This window comes from Vipera ursinii (genome assembly GCF_947247035.1).
Source record: "Vipera ursinii genome assembly, chromosome: 1".
NCBI classification, from domain to species: Eukaryota; Metazoa; Chordata; class Lepidosauria; order Squamata; family Viperidae; genus Vipera; species Vipera ursinii.
Window position 1 is genome coordinate 103,755,309 of NC_139512.1, and position 6,000 is coordinate 103,761,308.

Genomic DNA, 6,000 nt, shown 5'->3' on the forward strand with positions numbered 1-6,000 from the left:
CTTTGCGCAAAGATCAATGGCAGAATTCAAGACACAGTTGCTTGTCAACTGTGATAAACTGAGAGAAGTTAATATTCCTTGAAAGAGAGGAATCTTTAAAGTATCTTTCAAGAATCTTTCACACTCAGCACTAACATTTGTCATTGCACTGAGTCCTCTGTCAACAATACTGAACAAGTCAAGCCATGACTATCAAACTTCAAAAACAACTGACAGTATCACACCTTCTTTACACGGACAATCTGATGCTATATGGAAAAACACCTTCTGAAATAGAATTGCTACTCAACACTGTCCATATATACAGCCAAGATATTGCAAATGGAATTTGGACTGGACAAATGTGTCACCCTCATTATCAACAGGGGAAAAATAGGGAAAACTGAAGGAATCAAAATGCCCCATGGAAAAAACATCAAGAGTCTGGATGAAGTCAATGGCTACAAATACCTAGGCCTTGTTCAGCTGACAACATTACACATATTTGAGTCAAGAAGAAGGTTAGAAATGAATACATCATGAGAGTGAAAATATTAAAGTCCAAACTTAGTGGAAGAAACACTACCAAGACAATTAACACCTGGGCAATTCAAGACATTAGATACACAGCTGGAATAGTGGACTGGACTCAAGCAGAACTAAAAGCCATGGATAGAAAAATAATGGCAATGAATCAGGCCCTTCATCCACTCAAGGATGTCGACAGACTCCACTTACCAAGAAAAATAGCTGGGTGTTGAATGTTGCAAGTACACCAGGCAGCTGAAGAAGAAAAAAGGGCATTGGAAGAATATCTGAAGAGAAAAAGATGCCCTGAAACTAGTACACCATGTAGGCTTTTTGAGTACTGAAGAGACCAAGCTGGCCTACAAGAAAAGTTCAATGAAGAATAGGAAACAGACATGCCAAAGTATTCCATGGCCTGTACATAAAAAATTAGCTGGCAAAGCAGATAACAACAAGACCTGCCAATGGCTAATAGCAAGAAAGTTGAAGAAAGGGGAGCTAATTCTAGCTGCAGAAGGCCAACCCTTAAGAACAAATGCATTCAAAGCCAAAACTGGATGCTAAAACCTTCATTTCCCCATATTAAAAGTAATCAGAGGGAGGATGTTTGGAAAACTGAATCCTTATTCTATGATTTCAAAAAGTATAGAAGTTGTAGCATGAAGAAGAACGTTCATCACTGTTAGAAGCGTTATATTTACTTAAATGCCCAAATGCAACTCATGATAAAACCAAAGGTGTCAAGGCCTAGATTTTTTCCATGCAGAAATCAATGGTTATACTTCTCTTCTACAGTATTAAAATTCTGGACATGGCTCTATAGGGGACATATGCAGGATTTTAAAATGACCAGCTGCCCTGTGAAACAGAAGCACAATGAAGAACTGTCACCTTCACTTGCTGTTACTATGACAACTGGAGCTGGGGCACTGTCTTTTCTGAAGGTGAAATTGTTATCTGGACTTCCCTTTCGTGGTGTGAATGAAATAGAAAATAGGCTTTGTTTCAAATCCACAACAAACACTCGTATTCCAGAAGTTCTACTAAGCTATTTCAGGTCAGTTATGGTTTGATTGTTCCAGGTTCCAGATGAAATAAATCCATACAAGGCGAGTACAGCAAGGGTGATATACATTGCCTTCTCTCTTCTAGCTTCCACCCACCAGTTTTCAGCATGGCATATCCCCCAGCACGTCCAGTTTCAATCTTATCAGTGTTTTTCCTTCCTTCTCTCTCCTTAGCTGTTCCTACTGTGGTACCACCAGAGCAGTGTTTCTCAACCACTTTAAGAGTGGTGGCTGGCTGAGGAATTCTGGAAGTTGAAGTCCACCTCTCTTAAAGTGGCCAAGGTTGAGAAACATTGCAATACAGTATATATCTCACCGGGCCACCTTTTCCAAATTGTCCCAGCATTGTCCCTTCTTCTCCTGCCTCCATTCATTTGCAAACACAGATGCATTTGGCTCTTACCCCGTCACCCTCCCTATCCCCAATAAAATCCATGCACATAACTAGAGAATAGCATTTCATTCTGTGCATAGACCAAACTATCGAAAACGTGTATGTTTCAGTTCAGGCACCAGAAACCCCTATACCTGTATATATTTTCTGCACGGAATGATTTACACATCTATACAATCTATTATCATCAGGATACAATATTCAGAATGGATGCATGAACTTACCACGTTTTCCTTTCCCCTTCATTCTGTGGTATGCCATTTTGGACTACAAGCCTGAGAGCAAGCACTGTTTTTTTTTTAAATCACAACGATTCCTATTTTGAGTCTGACTGGAGGACTACAAATATTGAAAGAATGAGTGAAAGAAAATATATTTATTTTATAGTTTGTGAGTCACAAATTTCAGAGCTCCATTTACCAGAAAGAAGAATTCTGAATGGTATAGTTTTCTGCAGTTCTTTGACCCTGGAGAACTATTTAACTTACAAAACTATTCCTTGTGAAATTGATAAATATTCTAGTAAGTTCTTATGTGCATGTAAGTCTAGGCCACCCACACAAGAATACGGTAAATAACTTAAATTAGTACAAGGCCCATCAGGGCCACATCAATTTCATTTTCTACCACAGTTGCTTTAATGAGCATCCATAAGACATATAAGTTTAATTCACACATAGTGTTCTTGATTCCAAACCCCTTTCCTAGGTCTTGCTCACTGGAATAACAATAAACAACAAGCTTGAATATTTCATTTCTTTCACATTCTTAAACCACTGTTTCCCATAATATTTGCACAAGCAAAATAGTTTCAGGCAGCTCTTGCAAAGGTTGTTTTGATGCTGATTTCCAGGGCAATACTTAAACCGTATCTTCCTTGTTCAGACACTATACAAAAATAGTTTAACAAAGAAAGTAGTGTCTGCTTGTTCTTATCTGGACTCTTTCCAATCAGTACCAAAATAGCATTAGTTGCATTTGTGGATGAGTTCTGGAGGGTGGTACATCCATCCGAGCTTACCTGGATTTCTCAGCAGCTTCTAGTCCAGCTCAGGAGGTTGAGAGGCCCAGTTTTGCAGTGCTAGTCCTTCCTCCAAGTAGGACAGTTCTAATTTGCATTGTGGAAGGAGAGATAATCCTAGACACTAATTGAGAATGTGGGATGACTCAGAAAACTTCCCCCCCCACTGCTATTTAACATCTACATGAAACAACCAGGTGAAGCCTTCGGTTGGCATGGGGTGAACTGAATTCTCAACATGCTATGTTACGAATCTCTGCCCTGGGCTGTGCAAGTGTTCCTTTAGTTCAGACATGTCAAACACAAGGCCCAGGGGTCGGATCCGGCCTGCAAAGTGGTTTCATGCGGCCCGCGAAGCCATCCTGGAAACAGTGAGGGAATGGCCCCCACTGCCTTGGTCCCGGCCCAGAGACCCTCCTTCTGCCAGAGACCCTCAGATCTGTCCCACTCCTGCCCAGGCCCCCATAGGCACCCTTGATGAGAACGATGTAGAGCTGGTCACGCCCACCCAGTAGGCCATACGCACTCTAGCCACGCCCACCCAGTAGGCCACGCCCACCCTGGCCATACCCACCCGGCCCCCTGAGGGCAACCGCCATGCTGATGTGGCCCTCAATGAAATTGAGTTTGACACCCCTGCTTTAGTTGTTTACCCAGTGTACAGAGGCAATGAGGGTCTGAATAGAGGTGAACAAATTGTGACTGTCAGCCTTTCAAGGAAGTCCAGGCAAGAAACACATCTGGAAGAACTAATCCTTCTTTACTGTACGGTTATATAAACAGAATCTTGGAAGACAGAAAGCATTTTCCCCTCCTCTCTATTTAGCTTCTGGAAAAGGAGGGAGGGTCTCTTCTGAAATGCTTCCCATGCTTCCCTCACCCCCACCTGCAAACTGAGCTGCCTCTTATCAGACTGCTGGCTAGGCTACAGGTCTTCGTCCCACTTAATAATGGCAATTAGGACTACCAGGATTGCCATCATTAAGGGTGGTCATGTGATGTTGCACTTTACAACTTCACTGCTTAGTGACCAAGAATCCTATCATAATTGCCATTGTAATCTGAGGACAAATAGTAGTCTTTCACAATTTCCACTAATGTGATTACTTTACAAAAGTTGAATATGACTAACCCTCATGCTAAACTAAGAATATTCTGTGGTTGTATGTACAATACCTTAGTGAAAAAACACAGAAAATAAGAATGATTTCCATCTGTTATTAGCAAGCCTGATACAGTCTGGATCAAAATAAATAACAAAGACAACCCCTTATTTAAGATCTTCGAGTAGATCAATTAATCAATGCTGCAATAACACAACTAGGGTCCTTACTTAGCTATATATGGTTCTCAAAATGTACAAATAATCCTAATTCTTTAGAATTGTTTTAAACCTTTCTCCTTTCATGAGGATGTAGGTGTGTGCACGCATGTGCATGTGTGCTTGTATAAGTTAAAGAGATAAAGCCTTTAATACTGATAAGTTGCTGTCCGTGGTACTGATATTTTATTTCACTAGATCAGGGGTAGGCAACCGTGGCTCTTTTTTGACTCATGGACTTCAACTCCCAGAATTCCTGAGCTGGCTCAGGAATTCTGGGAGTTGAAGTCCACGAGTCATAAAAGAACCAAGGTTGCCTACCCCTGCACTAGATCAAGCTCAAAGGTGTGGAAAAGGATAAAGAACTCACAAGTTCATGAGCTATATAAGTTCTATATATGCTGGCATATTTTGGGTCCACTTTTAATAAATGTCTTGTCAGAACATTAAAGCAGAGAGAACATAAATGTTTTTAGTTTCTTCTAAACATGTTGTTTAGTTAGATCCTTCTAAGTAAGTTATCTTTCAAAACCTCAATAGTGCATAGGAGCTTTAAATTTAGTTGAAGTTTCTAGCTGTAGATTGACATGAGTAAGTACTCATAAAAGGTTGACAAAAAATGAGTCTTCTGAAATATCCATTCCTATTACATTAAGGATATTTATGAGTTGTGCAGGGTCTTTCTTTTAAGTAAAACAGAAATTGTGTTATTTTTCAGAACAGTGACAACATACTCACCATCTGACAAGCAGCTCAAATTTTCAGTCACATGATTAATTCTCCCAGTATTTCCTTCGATCTTCTCCTGATAGAAATGGTATTTTCTAAAACAATACCTTGTATTTTAAAATGGTGTATTTCTTTTTAAAAACACATCTTTGCAAAGAAAAAAAATGAAGAGATTTATTTATTATTCATTGCAACACTTATTTAATAGAAATAGTTATTTGCTTAATAATAGTCAAAACAACAGGAGAAGGAGAGTTTTGTCCCTTCTTGTGGAAGCCCTCAACTATAGTGAGAAATTCTCTTAAAACAATACAGCCAAGTATCCAGTTACAAAAAAAACGCAATTTACTTGGGAAAGGGAAAATAAAAAAGAATAAGGAAGGTAGCAGTTATGAACCTAGGATTTTAAATAAAACAGTTAATGTCAGCCTAACATATATGCTAGATTTTCATAACATATGAAAAAAGCATCTTGGTTCCTTGTTCAAACGTTATTATCTAGCTTTTTGTTTTTTTTCTCCTCTCTGAAAGCAAAAGTCTCACAGACATCCTGAGACAAAACAACTTTTTTGTTTATCCATTGAAGTGATACGTATATATAATTTCAGAAGTTAGGAGCCTGATCTTCTAGGCTTAACCAACATTTTCCACACAGTGCAGCTGGCCACTTCTAACCACACAAGAACTTAAATTACATATGGTTACCGCTTATTCAAATTTCTCTAAGCTCTATCAAAATACAAGTGTTTGAACACATTCTTTGAAAAGCTGAATTGTTGCATAAATGCTACCCTAAATTCCTGAAAAGCCACTGATCAGTTCTGATAACACTGAGCTACAATAGCTAATGATTAGAGCAACTTTCTATATTTATTTATGTGCCAACCCTGTGGATAAACAAGATCTATTGAAAAATTGCTGGAATTCGTATCATATGACCTACAGGGAATAAATCTATAAG